The sequence below is a fragment of the Rhipicephalus microplus genome, chromosome 1 (assembly GCF_043290135.1).
Source record: "Rhipicephalus microplus isolate Deutch F79 chromosome 1, USDA_Rmic, whole genome shotgun sequence".
In the NCBI taxonomy this organism is placed as follows: domain Eukaryota; kingdom Metazoa; phylum Arthropoda; class Arachnida; order Ixodida; family Ixodidae; genus Rhipicephalus; species Rhipicephalus microplus.
The window spans coordinates 302,257,151-302,279,150 of NC_134700.1; the positions used below are offsets into that span (position 1 = coordinate 302,257,151).

At 47.9% G+C, this 22,000-nt stretch overlaps 1 protein-coding gene and 1 pseudogene across 3 annotated transcripts in view; one reads left to right on the forward strand and one right to left on the reverse strand.

Annotated features, from left to right (window-relative positions):
* LOC119159474 (mitochondrial mRNA pseudouridine synthase RPUSD3) overlaps positions 1–22,000 on the reverse strand; it is a 112,030-nt gene that overhangs the window by 60,825 nt on the left and 29,205 nt on the right. The window lies entirely within an intron of this gene.
* Positions 348–1,463, forward strand: LOC142771378 (uncharacterized; annotated as a pseudogene).

The following is a 22,000-nucleotide window of genomic DNA, read 5'->3' on the forward strand; positions in this document are numbered from 1 at the left end:
AGCGACTCGGCACCGGGTATGACACCGTCCTTCTCATGCGTGCCACAAAGGCATCCGGCTGTCCTGCTGCGCCGCCAGCAAATCACGGGACCACCAACGTCATCATCGTATCACCGCCGTCATCAACCAGTTCAACGACAACAGCCATAAATTGTCAGCAACCACCCGTCAAGCTTTGTGGGCTCCGTGGCTGCGCCATCACACGGTCCACTAACCCTTTCGTCTTCGCAATGCAGGCGCTCGCCCCTATCATCGCCCAGTTGCTGGTTCCTGCTCTGCTGGCTGCCTCATCGGATGTTCCAACGTGCCGAGAGTGACTCTGCACCGGGTATGACACCGTCCTTCTCATGCGTGCCGCTAACGTATCCGGCTGTCCTGCTGTGCCGCCAGCAAATCACGGGACCACCGACGTCATCATCGTATCACCGCCGTCGTCAACCAGTTCAACGACAACAGCTATAAATTGTCAGAAACCACCCGTCAAGTTTTGTGGGCTCTGTGGCTGTGCCATCGCACGGTCCACTAACCCCTTCGTCTTTGCAATGCAGGTTAGCGTACCATATGACCTGTTCACAAAAAAAAATAGCAATTATTTTTTGGTACAGCTACCGAGCCCACATTGCTGTTGTGTCCTTGCCATTCAATGCGTGAATGTCGCTCGCGCTCTCTTACTTCTGTCGGGGGACGTGGAATCCAATCCTGGCCCAAACTCTCTCCCTAAGGACCATCCACCTAAAGACCCCCTCTCAGCAAGCCTTATTCTTTCCGAGTTGCAAAAGTTATCTACGGGTCAGTCTACACTGCTCGAGGAAACGCAGGGACTTAAATCTGCGCTACTAACAACAAACAAAGCCATGGCTGATCTAACTAAACGTATTACGGAGCTTGAAGTTCACTACCAAGCTCTTGTGACAGTTAAGAAGGATGTCAAAACAATTAATGGTAACACCGCAATAATGGCCCGTCAAATCTGCGACATAGAGGCGCGGGTTGACAACGCCGAAAATCGTTCCAGAAGAAATAACCTCATCTTTTACGGCCTCCCTGATCCGAACCCGTTCGAAAAATTTTCAGACTCCGAAGAAATACTTATTAACCACTATCGCAACACCACCTAAACTTAACTCTTGACCCTAAACTTATTGAACGTGCTCACCGCCTTGGTCGGCACCGGCATGATCACAAGCGGCCTAGGATAGCCAAATTCACTTTTTTTAAAACCAAAGAGGAAATTCTCTCGAATGGACGCAAACTAAAAGGTACTAATTACAGTATTGGGGAAGATTTCTCCGAATCCGTTCGAAAAGCCCGAAAGCATCTTGTTGAATTTGCCCCTACGAAATCTGAGCCCTTCTCCGTGCGGTACAAGACTTTGTTTCTTGGTAAAAAGACACGTTTTCAACGAAAACTCCCAAACTGTAAACGAAATTTCCAAGCAATCGCCCCGTTGTCCAAAAAAATAAACAAAACGTGTTAATGTTACAACACCTAAAACAAGCCTTTCCTTCTTTCTAATCTTCACTAATATACGTAGCTTCCTTTCAAAACGCGACGCAGTATCAAACCTTGTATCAACATCGGACAGCAACATACTGGTTCTCACAGAAACATGGTTGAAGGATGACGTCACCGATAGTGAGGTCCTTGCCGAATCGCCAGAGTTTGTTGTTTTCCGGAAAGACAGGAAACAAACACGTGGCGGTGGCATACTTATCGCTGTCAATAAGCAGTTATCCTGTTCACTTGTAAATGTCCCTTGCAAGCTGGAAATTCTGTGGTTTGTCTGCCGCGCTGTACCGGAGACAATTCTGCTAGGTGTGTGCTATCGGCCACCGGACAATGACTCAAGTTTCGCACAAGATTTAGACGATATACTCAACCAGCTAACTACTAAATATCCTACCGCGCATATCCTATTTTTTGGTGACTTTAATCTTCCTGACATCGATTGGCAAGACACCAACCGATTAATAACAGGCCACTCCAGAACAAAAGAATTCATTAACGTCTGCTTAAATTTTAACCTAACACAGCTAATAACAAAACCTACACGTATCGCTGGTGAAACTTCTAATATTCTGGATCTAATACCGACAACTAAACCCGAAAGCTTGTCACATATTACACTTCTTCCTGAGATTACCGACCACAAAGTTATTTATGCTGTTTTTGAATGCGTCCCTAAACTACGCAAACCATGCAGTAAAACTATACGTCTGTACGACAAGGGGGATTACAACGCAATAAACGCTGAACTTGAAGCCTTCCTACCTCATTTTGAAACAACATTAAGTGAACGATCAGTGAACGATAACTGGTTAATTTTTTGAAAATAAAATTAAGGAGCTAACAAACAAGTTTATTCCCAGTACCACCTTCCGTTCTAATCATCAAAATCCATGGTTTTCTAAATTTTTAAAGCAACTTGAAAATAAGAAAAAATGACTTTTTCGTGCAGCTAAACACGCAGCTACCGCCAGCGCACGGGATAGGTATAAAGAAGCTGAAACCTTTTATTATAATGCCATTCGAACCGCAAAAAGAACACTTTTTCATACTGATCTTCCGAAGATCTTGGTAAATAATCCTAGGAAATTTTGGGAAGTATTTAACCCTAAGAAAATTCCACGTATTATTTTGAATAATCTTTCGGGAGGGGAAGTTAGTGATTCTGAATGTGCAGAAGTATTTAACTTAGCATTCACTTCCGTGTTCACAAACGAAACTAACAGTCCCCTTCCGATTTTTCGGTCTAGCATCGTCTCTGCAATGCCCAGTATTGATTTCGTCGCTTCCGGAATAATATCGTTAATAGACAAACTCAATCTCTCTTATTCAGTGGGATCAGACGATATTACCTCAAAATTTCTGAAAAATACCAAGCACATGTCTGCCTCAAAATTTCTGAAAAATACCAAGCACATGTCTGCCATATACTTATCACTATTGTTCTGTCAGTCATTATGCACAGGTAACCTACCAATAAACTGGAAAATAGGAAAGGTCATTCCAGTCTTGAAATTAGGCGATAGATCATGTCCTCTCAATTATCGCCCCATTTCCTTAACAAGCGTGCCTTGCAAGCTCATGGAACACGTCATTCACACCAAAATCATGCACTTCTTGGACTCTAATAACTTTTTCATTCCGCACAGTATGGATTTCAAAAAAATTTTTCCTGTGAAACCCAACTTGCCCTTTTCGTTCATGATTTGCACACTAACCTGGACAATAACATACAGACTGATGCTATCTTTCTTGACTTTGCAAAGGCATTTGACAAAGTACCCCACAACCGCCTGATGTTGAAACTTTCAAAATTAAACTTAGACCCTAAAATTTTAACTTGGATTCGAGAATTTTTGACTAATCGTTACCAATTCGTTACCGTTAATGGACATAACTCTTACCCTCTGGCAGTAACATTAGGCTTCCCGCAAGGATCTGTTCTTGGACCCCTATTATTCCTAGTATACATTAACGATCTACCTTTTCATGTACCCAGCAATATTCGTATGTTTGTAGACGATTGCGTAATCTACCGTACTATTACTAATACATCAGCCCAAGTTGCATTGCAAGATGACATTAACCATGTGTTTAACTGGTGCAATCGTTGGCTAATGACACTAAACCCTAATAAATGAAAGTCTCTCTCGTTTCACCATCGGCGTAGCACGCTCACCTATTCTTATCAAATCGGTAAAGTTGCATTGGAAAATGTCATCACATACAAGTACTTGGGAATCACTTTGAGTAACGATTTATCATGGCGTGTCCACATTACCAATATCATATCATCAGCTAACAGATTGCTTGGGTTCTTAAAGCGGCACTTACGTCATGCTCCCCCTCCAGTAAAACTACAAGCTTATAAATCTTTAATTCGTACCCAACTTTAATACGCGTCGCCTATCTGGAGCCCTCATCAAGCATACTTAACCGACGCACTAGAATCACTCCAGAATAGAGCAGCTAGATTCATTCATTACTCGTATTCATATAACGTGAGTGTTTCATCTCTTAAACAAGAATCCAATCTTTCAAACCTTAACATTTGTTGCCGAGTTGCCAGCCTCATTTTGTTCTACAAGCTCTATCACAGTCAACTGGGCCACCTGCCCTACATCTTGCCTCCTGCCCGCACATCTCACCGCACCACTCATTCCTTTCATGTCGGCCGGCCATGCGCCCGTACCACGACATTTTCCGCCTCCTTTTTTTTTTCGTGCAGCTTCCGACTGGAATGGCCTTTCCACTGATCTCGTCACCATAATGTGCGACTCAACATTTACACAAAATGCCACTCGTTTCTTTCCAATTTGAATACATTACATTGTTCCTTTTTGTGCCACTGGTTGGTTCTCAATTCGTCTTCTTTTTTTTTTTTGGCAAGGTGTTACGCCTGTTAATATGTATACTGATACTGTATACTGATTTTATTTCTGTATTGGTTATCCCTGTTCATACTTGTACCCATCTTGCATATGTATTACAATTGTTGTACGTTTCCCACCCCTTATGTAATACCCCCTCTAGAGGGTCTTTAAGGTAATAAAGTGAATTGAAAAATTGAGAGCGAGACACTCGCGCTAATGGAAACAGCGGAGCAAACGTTAGTTCAAGGCAAAAGTATGAACCACGTAGAGGCTGTCGTTAGCCCAGAAATTGTTTTCAGCAGAAGGGAACCATTAGAAGCTCAGCAGAAAGATCCATTTTGTCGGAAGGTGTTTGACGGGCTCCGGGAGCCGGGTGCCACAGCGCACATGGGGGCAGCTGGTATTGCTGTCAGTGCGGAGCGCTCGCCAACAGCTGGTAGTGCTGTGAGTGCGCTGCATTCATATCCGCTGGATTCTAATGACGTCCTGCTGGTGATCACGGATAATTTCACTAAATGGGTGGAAGTTGTAGCGACACATATCCCGAAGGAGAACGGCCACTAGCGTTGGTCCGGTCTTAGTGAGCCGCAGGGTACGCGTTAACCGTCGCGGTGGCGAGAACACGATACTGCTCAAAGTTGCTACACTTTATTATAGTCTGTGGCAACACGAAACACAGTACAGCCTGTTGCAAAGGCGCGTCCGGAAAGCAAATGTGCTTATCCACGCCACGGGCGTAAAAGTACTACACAGGGTGCCACGAGCACGTCTCCGTGGTAAAGGTGATTCACGGAGACACCAGGACCAAGGCCCGCTAGCTCGAGCGAGGGCAAAAGCGCTCGCGTTGGCTTCGGAGGGAAATGGGTCGGCGTAGCTTGACCACGCACTAGGACACCGTACCACCCTTCGGCCGAGCATACGCAGAGGGGCAACGAAAGGTGAGCGTTCGCCTCGGTCGCGAAGCGCCGTCAGCGAAGTCCGACGAGCTCCGAGCGACGGGAGTCGACGGACAGAAAAGATTGCTTGGCTCACCGTCAGCTGTCCCAAAGAGTTCCCAAAGAGTATCTGACCAGCTCCCAACGCACACGCGGGAAAACCTCTCAGGAGACCTTGCGCGCGGCACCACAGTCGACACCCGCTACTGGGTGAGAGGGGTTCAAACGTCACTCCGCTCTCCCAGAGCGGCAGACAGCGGAGGAGGGGAGTCATGTCGGGACATAAGAACGGCAGAAAAGGCGGCAAAGCCCGCGCAAAGGCAGCGGGCTAGCCTCAATTCTCACATCCCCCTCTTCTAAATTTGCCCTTTACCGGTCTGCAAAGACAGCCGGACGTCACCCACGCAATTAAAATGACACCGCTACGAGCGACAGCTAACCTCAGTCCAGCCCTCTAACTGCTGCTAAAGAATGGTGACATAGGAGAAAAAAAACATTATAACAAAATAAACACATGAGACTATAAAAATAATTGCGAAAGGGAGCACAGTAAAGTGGGACTAATGTTCGTGGTGCTTGGGAAGAATAGCGTCCACTGCACGGAGGGGGGCGGAAGAGCGTGACAATGTCCGCTAGTTGCGATGGCCGAGTGCGAGATCAGAGGCACGGAAGGGGGCTCTCTGACGGCTCGTTGCTGCTCTTGATTATTCACGAGTCCGACGGACGCCGCTTCAGTTGTTGTTAGAAGGCCCCGCATTTCTGGCTCGATGACGGAGCTGGGACGTTGCGGGAAGCCGGGCCTGTCCAGTGATCAGGGAGGCCGAACCGGAACTGGCTGCGAGGCGCCCTGGCGTTGGCCGGCATCATATACCTGCTGTCAGCGGGCCTCGCGCAGGAGCCATGGTGGAAAAGGCAGCAGGGTTTCTCGTTGACCGCCAAGAGCAGAGCACAGCGCCAGTAGGTCAGTGCCCCGGGCACCTCTATTGTCCACATCGATGGGGCGAAGCCACGACGCGCACTCTTGACGGGCACGCACTGAAGCGTCACACACTTACACACACACAGAAGCCCGCACACCGCCGACGGCTGCGCCAGCGTAGGTGCAAAGCGTCCTTCGTCTCTCTCCAAGCATACGCACCGATACTCAAGGTAACAACTCCCTTCGCGGTAGAAGAAATAAACATGAAAAGAAAAAAGTAAAACAGAGCAAAATGACACTCAATCACTGGCCGATTGTGGGCACGGTGGACCAGTTTCCAGCATGTTGCCTTAGAAGCCTTCCACCTACCTTGAGCAGGTTTTTCTGTTTGGTACAAACCACTGCTTCATGGAACAAATCGGAACAAACCACTGATTCATGGGCTACCGCCACGTGCATCTACTACCCGGACGCACCAACGTTATCTAGTTTGGCTTCCCCTCTCCCATCGGCCCTGCAGAACACCCCACCTGATGCACACGTGACATCAACAAGCCAGCCTTTAAAGGAACGGTTTCAGCCGTTCTTCTTCAGTGAGCACGGTGGACCAGTTTCCAGCATGTTGCCTTACAAGCCTTTCGCCTACCTTGTGCAGGTTTTTCTGCTTGGTCTCACCCATTCATCGGGACAAACCACTGCTTCATGGGCTACCGACACGTGCCTCTACTACCCGGACGCACCAATGTTATCCAGTTCGGCTTCCCCTCCCCCATCGGCCCTGCACAACACCCTAGCTGATGCACACGTGGCATCGACAAGACAGCCTTTAAAAGAACGGTTTCAGGCGTTCTTCTTCAGTGGGCACGGTGGACCAGTTTCCAGCATGTTGCCTTACAAGCTTTTCGCCTACCTTGTGCAGGTTGCTGATTATTATTACTCTATCAAAAGTGACGGTCATGGTCTTCTGGTTCTGCCGTGCCCACGGAAGTGCCTTCACATTGCCTATGATGTGTATTGGTTGTGCAGGCTACTTGTGTGCGGTGACGTTGAGATGAATCCCGGACCCTCTTCGGATGTATCCAACAGTCTGTCGACGAAAAATAGTACTCATGAAATGTTAATGCAAATTTTGGAGGGCCAGAAGGTGTTGACTTCCAAAGTGGCTGCTTTACGAACTCAGCAGGATGGCATGCAGAGATTACTTACGGACTTGTCTGTGCGAATCAATCAACTAGAAAAAAGAGTAGACAAGATAGATAGTGTTGAACAAAAGGTTGACTTTCTTCAAGAAAAAATTATTGACATACAAGACAGAACTAGGCGTTCAAATCTTATTGTTTTTGGCATCAAGGAAAATCTCTCGGAAACCCCCAAAACTTTAAGAAAGGACGTTTGAACTGATCTTTTTGCCAATGAACTTCAAGCACCATGTCGTTTTGTCGGTTGAATTCATAGAATTGGAAAGCCGGGCAGCCAACTTCCAGTTATTGTGTTCTTTCAGGACTACAACGAGAAAGAAAAAATGTTAAAAAACGTGCACAAACTTAAAGGTTCTGACGTATCATTACAAAATGACTATTCAAAAGAGACTCTCAGAAAAAGAAAGCTTTTGTGGGAGAGCGCAAAGTCTGAAAAAGGTCAGGGCAAGAAAGTAACCCTCAATTACGACAAAATTCATGTAGACCGAGATACGTACAAATGGGACAATGCAAAGAACGCTAGGGTTAAAATCACCAGCCAAAAAAGCCGCCCACCCAGTCCCTGACTCGTGACTCCTGTTGATAAAGAACTACGAATTTTGAACTTGAACGCTCGTAGTATTGTCAACAAGGCGCAGAAATTAGAAGCGTTAATTTTAGACTACAATCCACATGTGGTTGTTCTAACCAAGACATGGTTCCGGCCTGAAATTTGCGATGAGAACGTATTTCCGCCGTCATATCGGGCATACCGACGAGATAGGGCTTCTAGAGGAGGCGGTGTTGCTATCCTTGTCAGACACGACATAAAATCTTTTTTAATACATCAGATTCAAGACCACGAAAGTGTCATTATAAAAATTTCCTTTTGGCGACGATCATTCGCCGTTCTTGCAGTTTATCGCGCACCCAATTCACCGCCCGATTTCTTTCGGTCACTTTACGATTACATGAACACATGTAGGCATGATAATACTAACAGGCGATTTCAACTTGCCAGGAATAGATTGGAGCTCTCCTTTTCTGAACACAAAAAACTGAGCATACGTCGTACCTCTTTGATATTATGATAAGCCAAAGCATGCATCAAATTGTTACCCAACTGATACGGGTGCATGGCGCAAGTGCATCCTTGCTTGACCTGGTTTTTATAATGAGATCGATTGAACTTTTCTGTATCGGTCGACCCTGGCCTTTTGGATCAAGAGATGGTTTATTTTTCTTGTCCTATGCGGGCTGTTTGCACTACGCGCCATGCCAAATCAATCACCGTGAAAGACTTTTCACGTGCAAATGACGAGAGTGTTCTGGACCACCTTGATCTTTCCGTCAGCAGCTTTCAAGGAACTGACCCTGAAGTATTGTGGAACAAATTCAAAGAAATATGCCTGCATTGTCTAGATAATTTTATTCCTAGCAAATTAGAAAAAACACGCAAATCAAATCCTTGGATCACGTGAAATGTCTTGCACATGAAAAGGAAACTAAAGCAGCTTAAACGAAAGGGTGCTCCACGCAATATTACTCTTTCTGCCCAGGACACACTGAACGAGGCTGTGATGATAGCTAAGTTTAGATACTTTCAGGATACTCTACCCAATTTTATTACGTCTGCCCCACAAAAATTTTGGAACTTTTTGAGCAAAAAGGCCAATTGTGTTGAGCAAATAACACATGAAGGAGAAATTATTGTCGACAAGAAAACTATTGCCAATCATTTTAATTTGTACTTCCATAACGTTTTTTCAGCCTCTAACAAGCAACTGTACCGATTTTCTCGAAGTAATGACGACATTGCAGATATTTTATCTTTACCCCGTATTATTTCGTTGCTCCTGAATTTGAAAACTAAAACTTCAACCGGTCCTGATAAAATTCCCAACACTTTTTTACGACGACACGCCAAGATGCCATCAGAATTTCTTATCATTTTTCGCGCTTCCATCCGTTCCGGCCGCTTGCCTTGTGACTGAAAAGTGGGACGCATTGCTCCAGTGCACAAAAAGGGTGACAAAGATTTGGTGCCAAACTATCGTACAATTTCTATAACGTCTTCGTCTTGCAAAGTGCTTGAACATATCATAGCTAAATTTTTTATAACGTTTCTTAATAAAATAACATACTTTCAGATGTTCAGCATGGTTTCAGGAAAGGGTTTTCCACAGAAACGCAGTTAATCTCTGTTGTGCACAGTTTTTCACAAACTTTAGATAAGGCAGGTCAAGTTCATGTCATCTTTTTAGATTTCACGAAGGCATTCGACCTTGTTCCTCGTGATAAGCTTATTCAAAAACTGGAATCGATTGGCCTTCCAGAATTTATAATTTCCTGGATTTCTTCCTATTTGTCTGACCACGTTCAGTTTGTAAGCATTGCCGGTAATTGCTCTGAACCCCTCCCTGTAACTTCTGGGGTTCCCCAAGGGAGTGTACTTGGGCCTTTATTATTTTTAATTTATATTAATGACATTGTTGATACTGTTTCCTCGCTGGTTCAGATCAGACTGTTTGCTGATGATTGTGTGCTGTTTAATGAAATAACTTCCTATGACGACCAGGTCTTGCTAAACACTAACCTCCAAAATATCTTTGCATGGTGTGAGCAATGGAAGATGAGGTTAAACACAGACAAAACCGTCTTTATGCGAGTAACCAATAAAAAAAATATTTTGCCATTTACATATCAATCTGGTACCCAGCCACTAGCTCAGGTTGTTGAGTATAAGTACCTTGGTGTCACTCTAATCGACGACCTCAGCTGGAATAAGCACATCTCTAATATTTGCGCGTCGTCTTTCCTTAAACTTGGTCTTTTGAGACACAAACTAAAGCATGCTCCTTCTACTGTAAAAAAAGTAACTTATTTGACTGTTATACGCTCCTCATTGGAATATGCCTCAATCGTCTGGAACCCATACACAAAAAGAAACATTGAGGCTCTCGAACTAATCCAACGCAAAGCGGTCCGTTTTATTTACTCCAAGTACTGAAGAACTGATTCCCCCACAAACCTTATGAAAGAAAACAGTACAACCACACTTGAAAAATGTCGTAAAATTCACAGGCTCAAATTTCTTTTTCTTTTGAATAACAACAAGTTGTCAGTAAACCACGATTTGTATCTGAAACTGCTTACGACAAGACAAACCCAGCATCGACAAACTCATTCATTAACACCTTATTTCGCCAAAACAAACATTTTCAAATACTCATTCTTTTCTCGAACCATAAACGACTGGAACTTCCTACCTCAATCGTTAACCGGCTCTGTAGAGGCACTTGAGCGTACTTAACCATGACCTATGATATATCTTTTTGTATCTTTTGTATATGATGTACCTTTTAATAGTTCTTGCTGTTTTACACCTGTGTGCAATGTTATGATCTTGCCCCTCCTGCTGGGGCCCTTAAATGGGATTGCAGTATTCTGTAAATAAATAAATAAACAAAAGAAAATAAAATTCAAATAACACCTAATATTAGACAAAAGAAACGTAAAAACATAATACACATGAACACTTTAAAAGAAACACTCCCAGCAAACAGGCAAGGTCGACTTCTTTACGAGAAAAGGCCATAAAGGAGCTAACCTATACTGAGGCTAGACAGTAAACTGAGGGCCTTCGGTTGCGGAAAAGTCTGTCGTCGGGCGCGAGATCACAAAGGTGACCGCTTCTTCAGATTATACCGGTGCGGGGTCCGAATGCGGTCCGCCGCTCCGGGTGTGCCCCGTTGCTTGCGCGAAGTGCCGCAGGGCTTTGGCGCGAGCTCGTCAGACCGTGAGACAAAGGGCTTCTGGTCTGCAATATGGGCACGGCTTAGTTTTCCCGAATGGGGATCTTTCAGCAAGTACGCGAGTGGAGTGCAAGCTTTCTCCACCCGGTACAGACCAGGCCACTTAGGAGCGAGCGAGGTTGAGAACCCCTTACTGGCATCACTAGAAGCGTGGTTACGCTTCAGGACAAGAACGCCCACCTCAAAAACTAGGTCGCAATGCTTGCGGTCGTATTGGGCCTTCTGCTGAGCCCTGGCCGATGCCAAACTTTGCCTTGCTTTACAGAAAGCTCAACAAAGCCTGTACCGAAGTGTCGACACGTAAGCAGAGCAGCCTGCCGGTGTCTACTCGCCCTCGAGCTGGCATTGAGTGACGCTTGTCACCGGATTTGCCAACTCCCTTCCAAAATTTAAGAAGGCAGGTGAGAAACCAGTTGAGCGACTTTCGGATGTTCAAATTGAGAATGCGAGCTCACTCAAATGCTCTGCCCAGTCCCTTCGGCTTTCGGCAAAGGCCGCCAACATCGGTTTGAGCGTACGATTGACGCGCTTTGTCAAATTGGACTGGAGATGGTAGGGTGAAGTGATGCAGTGATCGATTCTAAAGGAATGGCACGTGACACCGAATACCCGAGCGGTGAAGTACGAAGCATTGTCAGTGATGAGCCTTTCCGGGAAGCCAAACCGGCAAAACACTTCCTGCAGCTTCTCAAGCACCGCTCGCGCCATCACCTTCCGAAGAGGGAACAATTCCACCCATTTCGAAAAGTGATCAACGACTACCATCAGGTGAATGAACCCCGGCTTACTTCTGAGAAATGGTCCCATTAGATCGCAGGTGGCCCCTTGCCACGGATGCTCACTGACAATAAGTTTCATCAGACCGGGCGGTTTGTCACCTCTTGATTTTACCGTTTGACAGATGCGGCAAGAACGGCAATAGCGAAAAACGTCTCGCTTTATGCTGAGCCAGGTCACATCAAGGCTCAGTTTTGCAAAAACTTTCGAGCCACTCAGGTGACTGGCCATGGGTTCGTTGTGAGAGGATCGTAACAGTGCGGCTCTCAGACTTTTGGGCACGACCACCTTAAACGGGTCGATGGACTCGTCGTCAGTGGTTTATACTTCAGCAGGAGCCCGTCATGGTCCAGCGAATATGAATCCACCGGGGACTCAGCGACGCACGCTGGTTCGAGCCCCCTAATCGCGCCCGCTGCAGGGCAAGCAGCGTCACGGCATTCCATCTCGTCGAGACAGTCACTATCTGCGCCCGCTGCAGGACAAGCAGCGTCACAACACTCCATCTCTCTGAGACCGTCGCACATTTCGCGACGAAACGGATCACTATGCTGGGCCTGCAGAAGCTCTTCTCTGCTGAAAGCGATTCCCATTCTCCCAAAATGAGGGAGTCTGGTATCGCGCCTACTCAGGACCGCAGCAACAACCGCTTGAGTCAGCGTTACGGGTTCGCTCTCAGCCTCGTGGCCTTCGGAAAGCTCCCCCGCACGGCCGCTTCGCAGTGCGCCACTTACCTGGTTAGCAGCCAAGGTTTTTCCGCATGGGGACTCACCCTTCTCGCCGGATGGCGGCGAAGCTGCTGTTTCCCATCGATGCTTGCATGTGCTAAGGCACCACTAGCGGTTGTCGCACCGGGATCAAGGTCCTCAGCAGACAATGGGGCACGAGATAGCGCGTCAGCTACCACGTTCGTGCTCCCCTTTCGATACTGCACTGAAAAGTCATAGTGCTGTATCCTAAGAGTTCAGCGCACCAGCCTGCCGGCAGGCTCACGGAGCCGCATCAGCCAGCTGAGTGCACTGTGATCCGTTTGCACCACAAATTTCGTCTCATCAAGATAGATGTCAAACTTCCGCAGTGCAAACACGATGGCGAGGCACTCCTATTCGGTCACGAAATAATTTTTCTCCGCAGAGACCAAGGAGCAGCTGGCAAAGGCCAACAGCTGCAACATGCCATCGTATTCCTGTAAGAGAACAGCTCCTAAACCCAGATCGCTCGCATCAGTTTGTACAACGAACAGTCTGGTCAGGTCGGAGAGCTTGAGGTGCGCTGTCTCCGCTATGGCGTTAGACAGTTGGCAAAACGCCCGCTGCTCAAGTCTCCATTGCCACTCAGCAGACTTACCCAAGAGCTTGCTCAAGGGCAACTGCAGTCGGGCACAGGACGGAATGAAGGAACGCAAAAGTTGACCATTCCTAAAAAGCGTCGAAGGCCACGTACGTCCCTGGCTAGGGATAATTGAGAATAGCTCTAAGTTTCTCTCAATCTGGCTCTATGGAGCCTTCGCCCAGCGTAAAGCACAGTAACTGAACACGGGTCTGCACTAACTGGACCTTAGTGGGACTTAACGTCATCCTGGTGGTCCTCACCCTCTCGAGTACATCGGCAACATGGGCCAAGTGCCCTTCGAAGATTCATGAATAAATCACAATGTCGTCGAGGTAGCACATGCAGTATGACCACTTTGCTTCCCCGAAAACGCGGTCCATGAGTCTTTGAAATGTCGCAGGAGCATTGCAAAGACCAAAGGTCATACGAGTAAACTCGTCACCAGCTTCGATCACATGGCTCACTAAATCGGTTCAGCCAGGTTGATCGGTGAAGAGCTTGTCGTACTGACGTAACAGTGTCGACAGACGAGCCTTCTGTGCATCACCCAACTGAGTCGCCCAGGCGACCAAAGAATGTAGTGCCTCTTCGTGTCGTGTCGGTTGATCCACACAGAGGTTTCGAGCCGACAAGGGCGGAACGCCAGTGTACGACCCCGGAGTTGGCGCACGACACGGTTCGTGCCGCACTTCTTGTTCAGAGGGCAAATGCGTTGAGGGGCTTGGCCCCGAACTCTGCGCAGGGCACGTTTAACGTTTCTGCGGCAAAGGCAACGGTAAGCGACAGCGGGCTGATAAACGGCTTGAGTTGGCAAAATGGGCCACCACGTTTGCCACCATTCGCAATGTCCACAATGATACTGGCTTTAAGGAGAAAGTCCTGACCGAGATTCACTGGAACATTGAGCCCTGGAAGATGAACAAGACGGCAGCGTCTCATTCGATCTCCCCATCTGAGAGTCAACCTTGCAGCGCCTGCCGAATGGGCCACGCCTTTCGCGAGGGCGAATGTCGTTCGGCTATCCCACAAGCGCACTGAGTGCTTCTGCAAGTGGGACAACCCCTGTTGGCCAAACAACGAGACGCTAGCGCATGTGTCCAGCAACGCCGAAAATTCACGGCCAGCAATGGTGACCGAAATGAAAGGCGCGTGCGTATCAGCAAGAAAAATTTCTTGCTGCCCTGCACATAGAGGGAAGAAGCAAAGGTTGGGTCGCTCGTGCATTCAAGAACGACCTGGAAACCATCTCCCTACCTCGCTGGAGGCCTGGATCCGGTGCATTTCCTTGCTATGTGCCCTCGTTCACGGCAGCGGTAACAGCGCACTCCATCACGGTCTGTTTTCCCAGACGGAGCAGCCTCTAGCTGTCGTGATCGGCTCGATACGTTATCACAGGATACGTTTCTGCGAGCCGCACCTCCCACATTACGTTGGGTCGGAAAGCGTCCCTGTATGGAGGTTTCAGGTGAAGCAACGCAGGCTGTCCGCCTTTCATGCATAAAGGGATCAAGAGCGCGATCGTTCAACTCCTACGCACAGCCGGTTGCAGCCGCAAAGGCGGCGTCGAGAGGCTGTTGCTATTGGGGAAGGGTCATGGCCCCTCTCCAGGCACAGAGCGGCTCAAGGGCATCGCTGGCTGGCGGCGGTGGGCGATAGGCACACGCGGCGAGAAGGCCACCTTGAATGCACTTAGTTTCGGCGGACAACTCCTCCAAGTCACGAAAGCGGCCGCCGCGCAGGCAAGCCGAAAAAGTCGGGTGTGTCTGCCATATCACCCTTTCGACGCGTTTCTCGTTCGAGGCTTGGGGCTCAGCGATAGAAATAAGTTCATCTATCGCATGTACATACTCCTGTAAAGACTCGTCAGGAGCTTGTGTACGAAGCTCGAGCTCTCGCCGCATCCTACTTTCGTAGTCAGCGGGTAGGAATTCACGCAAAAAGCCCGCACGAAACTCCTGGAGGGTTGCTGCACGGTAACCGGTAAGCCTATACCATCTCACCGCCGTGTCAGTCAGTGCAGGTGGAAGAACAAGTTCGAGCACCACCTGATCATCCAAACCCATTGCTCTCTGATAACGTGACAGAGAGTCAAGGTAATCTCGGGCGGTGAGCTGATCACCGTATCCGCTTTAGATTGGCAAAGGCAACATAACAGTGGGGTGACCACTTTCCGGACCAGCCTAAAGCGTTTGCATAGCTCCCAGGAGTGCTTGGATCATCTGCACGGCGTTCTGCAGCAACGTCTGCGTAGTCGCACCGGCTTCGTAGGAAGCGGTTGGTGCGTTATCGGCGCGGTCGAGCGAAGGTGAGCAGTTGCCCAGCTCGATCAGTGGGGAGGTTTCAAACAGACCACCGCCCTGCGCGCCATTCCCAAAGCAAAATAGGCTCCTTGTGGAATTGGCCTGTTGTCAAAAAAAAAGTTGTTGGCCTGAAGGCAGGCAAAAGTCGGCAAGGGCCAAAGCCTGCGCCCCGTCAATTCCGCAGGGAACTGACTGCGAGCGTTGTGCCAACGAACTGCCATGCACGCCGAAGGGCGCATTAGCAGTCAGAGGCGCTTGTGTGTACCGTTTGGGTAGGGCAAGAGGCCCATTCTGAAACGACGCCCCATCTCCAAAGGGAGCGGCTAGTGGTCTCGTGTCGTCACCGCAATAGGGGGTGCCGACACGGACGGGTGCCGAAGGGCTCCCGTCAATACAGGCAATGACCTCCTTGTGCAGGGCGGCATCCGCTAACAAGGACAGCGTACAAAAATCCCGCAAAGCAGACATGTTGCAACGAGCCCAAATCACGCAGGCGAACTGACTCGCTAAGAGCAGTCAAAAGCTTAGAGCTTTTGATACTGCGTTGGGCGCCAGTGTAGTGACGCGTATCCCGAAGGAGTACGGCCACTAGCATGGGTCTGGTCTTAGCGAGCCGCAGGGCAAGCGTTAACCGTTGCCGTGGCAAGAACACGATACTGCTCAGGGTTGCAACACTTTATTGTCTGTGGCAACACCAAACGCAGTACAGCCCGTTGCAAAGGCGCGGCGAGAAAGCAAATGGTCTTATTCACGCCACAAGCATAAAAGTACTACACAGGGTGCCACGAGCACGTCTCCGTGGTAAAAGTGATTCATGGAGACACCGGGACCAAGGCCCAGTTGCTCGAGCGAGGGCAAAGGCGCTCGCATTGGCTTCGGAGGGAGACGGGTTGGCGTAGCGTGGCCACGCACTAGGACACCGTACCACCCTTCGGTTCAGCGTACGCAGAGGGGCAACAAAAGATGGGCGTTTTTCCTCTGGCGCGAGGCGCCGTCAGAGAAGTCCGACGAGCCCCGAGCGACGGAAGTCGATGGACAGAAAAGATTGCATGGCTCACCATCGTGTTTGATATATTCGACACGAGGTGCAAGGGTTCGCGCGCAACACATGTGCGATTGTTAACCTGTCCTTCTTTCTGTGTTGACTTTCACTGAGCAGATGGAGAGTCGAAAGGGAAAGAGGTGCCACCGGAACAACTCAAAGAGAAGACCGGTCCTCTCGGCGGATCACCCCCAACATCATCTATGTCGTCATCGCGGCCCCACCCAACTAAGCAACGCCACTTCCAACCTACCCCATCACCCTCATTATTGGGCCTTTACGCAAGAGGCGCCAGGGTGACCAGCCGCCAGCCCAGCCGGGAGAGCCAGCTGCCTCGAAGCCACTGTCACGACGACGAGCTTACCTGACCGACCCATGGTTGTTCGGGCACCCTTGGTTTCCGCTACCTTAAGGCCATGGCATGGCACACCATACATGAGACTCCCGAGCCTGCCAGACCAGCGAAGCTGTGACCTGATGCGGCAGCCCAGACCACGCAGGAGAGGGCAGCCTGGGGCCTGTGCTGAAAGAGACCTGTCACCAACTGGCTTTCCTCAGTTGCCACCAACAACCTGAGTGGCGAAGGTCGACGGGACGCAGTCCGGACCAGTGTGATACCGGCACCGGATCCAGGGCGGCAGTAACGGCAGCGAAAGTGACAGCAGTGGCAGTAACGGCGGATGAGACCACAGTGGTGGCAAAGACTGGCCATAATGCAAGTGGGCACGGCAGCAGTGGTGGTGGCTACTTCGGATACAACGGTGACAAGTGGGTGCACCGGCTGCACCCACGGCAGAGAGCCGACCGCAGGAGGGCACGGATTCGGACCCTCTGTCCTAGCCTTCTTCGATGATGAATAACAAGATATTCTCATGTAGCAGTCTCTGTCGTTTGGGGGAAAGGGAAACCGTATCAGGCAAAAAACGAGCGTGTGGACGGCTGCATGCTCTCTCTGACACCGGCCAGGAACAAAAGAGGTCGAACCCGCAACCCCCTGTGAGCCGAGGACGTCAAAGACCAAGAGTAAGCGTCTACTCTTGTTTCTGCACTATCTCCTTGCGACATTTGCACGCTATCGATAATGCCTAGCAATAAAGTGTTGTTGTTGACCTAGCCTGTTGCCTTATTCACCCGAACCCGTGTAGCTGCAATGAGACTAGCTACGGACAGGGGACGTTAATCGTGCACGGTACGACTGTGTGCGGCTGGAACATTAGCTACAGGCTTCTGCGTCAACCGTACATAGGACAGAATCACTAAATCACTTAAACCAAATCAACCGTTATTGTTTAGGGTAGGGCAGGCAAGAATGAGCACTAGTTACCCAGTATGGCCTGACTTTGCCTCAGTTGTGACCATTTTTTTAAGAACTGTTACAGTTACAGCACTGTTTTTTGTACAGTACATTTAAGACATATTTATCTATTTCCTGAACAAACAAAATTTATGTAGGACTTCTACTTTATTGTTGGTATTCTTATGAAAACAGTCAAATTTTGTAACTTTAGCTGTAGACTGTCCGCTAACTACTGGCTAGAGGATGTTCATTTTAGGGACGTGTATAGTTAATAATGTTCCTCACCAAAGTGTTCAATTTCATTGATCTTCGATTTCTGGTTTTTTAATTAAAGTGATCTAATTGGGCAATATTTTGAAAACATGGACCTACCTCTGCCCATTTTCGTGGGAAGCTACTCAACCTCTGTAGTTGAATTTGCACCTAGATGAATAGGACCCCTAGTCTATCTCTTCAACGTAGAGCTTTTGCTAGCAGAAATGCAAAACAAAGCTCCCAAATTTTCTTAATTTATCATGCCCCAAACACCAACAAAACCACAGTAATCTTCAACTGCGTTGAATCTCAGCTTTCACAGCTTACTATACAATAGTTCCGGTCTCCTGATATAATTACACACTTGAGTCATACAGAAATACTGCATGATTACCGAGAAATCTATAATATTTTTATCACTACAACAAATTTCTTCCTCTGGTGCCATCTAGACGGACGAAATGAAAGCAGTGTATTAGAAAGCTCCCAGTCTTGGGAGCTTTCTAAAGGTGGCGTGGAAAAACATTTTACCTCAGGAGAGCTTGTCTTTCTTAACTTGAAAGCATGGACCCCTTTATATCCTCACCCAACTAGCACCCCACCGCCCGCTCCTTGAGCCAGTCTTTTCTTCTTGCCACCACTCAGTGATATAGCGTGAAAGCAGGTAATCAATCCTCTAAATGGGGCTGAGGGTCGGCAGGTGAAAAGGAAAGCCGTATCCTTGGAACATCCCTTGTGTGTGTGTGTGTGTGTGTGTGTGTGTGTGTGTGTGTGTGTGTGTGTGTGCGTGTGCGTGTGTGTGTGTGTGTGTGTGTTAGCTTGCGGACTAACTCAGGTTCACCCAAGGAATGAGGCTGATAATGAGCGAGTGGTGAATAAGCGAGGGGTGAGGTCAACAGACAAAAGATAGCAAAAACGCCGGCACTGCGTGTGCGATACAAGCAAAGTAAGTAGACGTATGTAGGTGGAGTATCTCTGGAATGTTGCCACTTTTTTTTCTTTTTGCAAAAAAGTGCAGGTTAAAAGTGTAGTTATCTGGGCTTGTTGGTATGAATCCATAGCAAAACAGCATAAATACAAGACTAGGCACACATAAAGGAATAACACGAAAACTGTTTTGTGCTCGCTCAGTGTTCCTTTCTGTCATTGCTACGAACAAAACACCTCAACAAATAAACGCAAGCTCTGTGTCAATCACGGTGTAAGAATCAGTTAGGTGATGACACTGCATCTGGCGCCGCATCCAGATTGTGTTCGCTGCAAGGGGTATTTCCGTTTGATGCGACAGATGGCGCTCACAGAGGATGGGCCAATGAGCTCACTGGGGAGCGACTCCGATCTGCGCATAGAAGGTTATTGCTGCGGAGCCTCTCTTGTTCATTGCGCTCGATATATACACATGTACATAGGTGTGAATAAATTAATACACAGTGACTCCGCTGTAATGAAACTGATTTCCTAATTTTCTATGTAGCTTATTTGCTAACAGTGTTTTTGTCACGTAAATGCTCCGACAACAGCAAACGTTGGCCTGGAGAAAGGTCACATTTTGAGCGATAGCAGTAAAGAGCTAATTTCGCTGAAATTCTGTTGTCGGCGGCGTGGGCATATTTTATTCAGAACAAAAAAGCAGTGTTGTCTGTGAGAGTAAATTTGAGGTGTCTGCAATAAGGGTAGCAGCCCGAGGGCAAAGGCACCCTAGCTATTAGAAAGCCGATAGTATATGTGGAAGTGCTTGTGAGGGTATGAGAGTGCATGTGTGCCTACGTGTTTGTGCACGCGCGGATAATGCTGTGGGGTTCCGGTTGCTTATAAACATGAATTAAAATTTGTCGGAAAGCTTTCAACTAATGTGCCACGAAACTTACATGCATTCTATTAGGAACTTAAATCGACACACTACCTTTGCCAGTTTTGCTGCTAGCGTCCCGCAGATGACTCCTATTCAGCCAGTGTAAACAGCATAGTATGGTGGGAAGAGCTTAATGGGGTCCCGAAGGTTGAATGTAGGTTAACCCGTACCAAACACATGTCTGGACTGCAGGGCCAGTGCCATCAGCCATCCTATGCGCTACTTTATTAAGCCGCGTGGACTTCAACAAGATGAAGTGCTTATCAGACAGTGAAAGCGAGCTCACTACCTAAAGCAGTACATTTCGTGCAGCTCGTTCTTCAAGCTACCGACGCGGAATGCCAACAATCATGTTTCGCATTTGATGAGACATCTAAAGCTATCAAAGGCTTTCGCTTTAATAAATAATGTTATGTCATGAATACAGTGGCCAGCAATGTTGAAAACAGTGACGTTGAAGTGCTAGAGACTTCAAAAAACGAGAAAACCTGGCTTGATGACAAAAGTATGAAAAACTAATTATAATCACATGAGTATAGAGAACGTAAAAAAAATCACAGCATATCCACACAGTAAATTATGATGAGTGGGGCGAAACGCTGGAGGGTTCCATCACTAAACCTTGAACCGTCCACGAATATCACCCACTACATCATCAAAGACGCAACAAACACTGTATATATTTATACAATAAATTTTATTATTCGTAAGTGGTAGCAATACGACACTTTCGTTCCCCCTTTATTATAAAGGCTTCACGGTCGATGAAGTGGCGGATCGGTGATGGGGCGCAGTGGTGTGTTTGCAAGGACGAAGTAGTGGGCAGTTGAGAAAGGTAGAACTAAAGGCGGTCCCGTACAAACAAGGAATCGACACAGTGGGACAATCTGTGGTTGTTTAACGCGCACCTGAATACAAGTACACGACTATCTTGCATTTCATATTGGCTACTTCTCAACAGTATTTGCTTATTGGTCAGTTAAGTAGTGGATCGGTAATGGGGCATAATGGGATGTTTACAAGGGCGAAGTAGTGGGCAGTTGGCAAAGGTGGAACTATAGGCGGTCATGTACAAACATACAAGGAGTGGACAAACCCACGCCTTTAGGAGCTTCGTCCCTAAAAAAAAAACAAAAAACATGGTGGCATCACAGAAATAGCATGTACAATGATTTCTGTTCACTGGTTATTTTACAACATTTAATTTTTCCTTGTCCCAACAGGCCTAGATGAGGCAGCTCAAAAGAGTGGCATCTGAATTTAAAACAAGTAATTACTTTTCCGGCGTGATGAGTAACTGAGTCCCTAGTGCATAGGGATATATGTGGGATTGCTAGTGAACAGAAGGACGCTAGGTGAAGCCATGCTGAGTGTCTGGCTCTGCATGACGCTCCGTGATTTTCCATCTTTTCACCAGTTTTTCCTTAGATGTGCTGAATTTGATGTGATTCGGGAACATCCAAGGACTCTGCGGACAGCACAGTTACTGGTGAGCTCTTCGACTCTTCGTAAATACAGGCCAGGACATGCCCACCACAGGAGTACGATGTGCTAACACCACCTACGGCAGCAGCGTTGGCTGCTGTGCGGGAGACACCGGGCACATTGCCGCAACAGATGGAGATGCTGGCTGCTGCCGGGGTTAGGACACCGACAGGGCCGAATGCTATGATGAACACGCCTAACCATAACTGCCCTGAAGCTGCAAGCTTGGACCAACCACTCAATGCATACGCTGCGCTCTCAGACTTCGATCAGGACTACATGAAGTGCCATGACACCAACGAAGGGGGCGACATCGGCCTACACAACACCGATATGCCCACCTTGTGCGCCGAGCGGGAGGAGGATAAAGAAGGAGACTGGCAAATGGTACTGACTGTTCGCCAGAAAATGGCTCTCGCAAGAGCTGGGAAAAA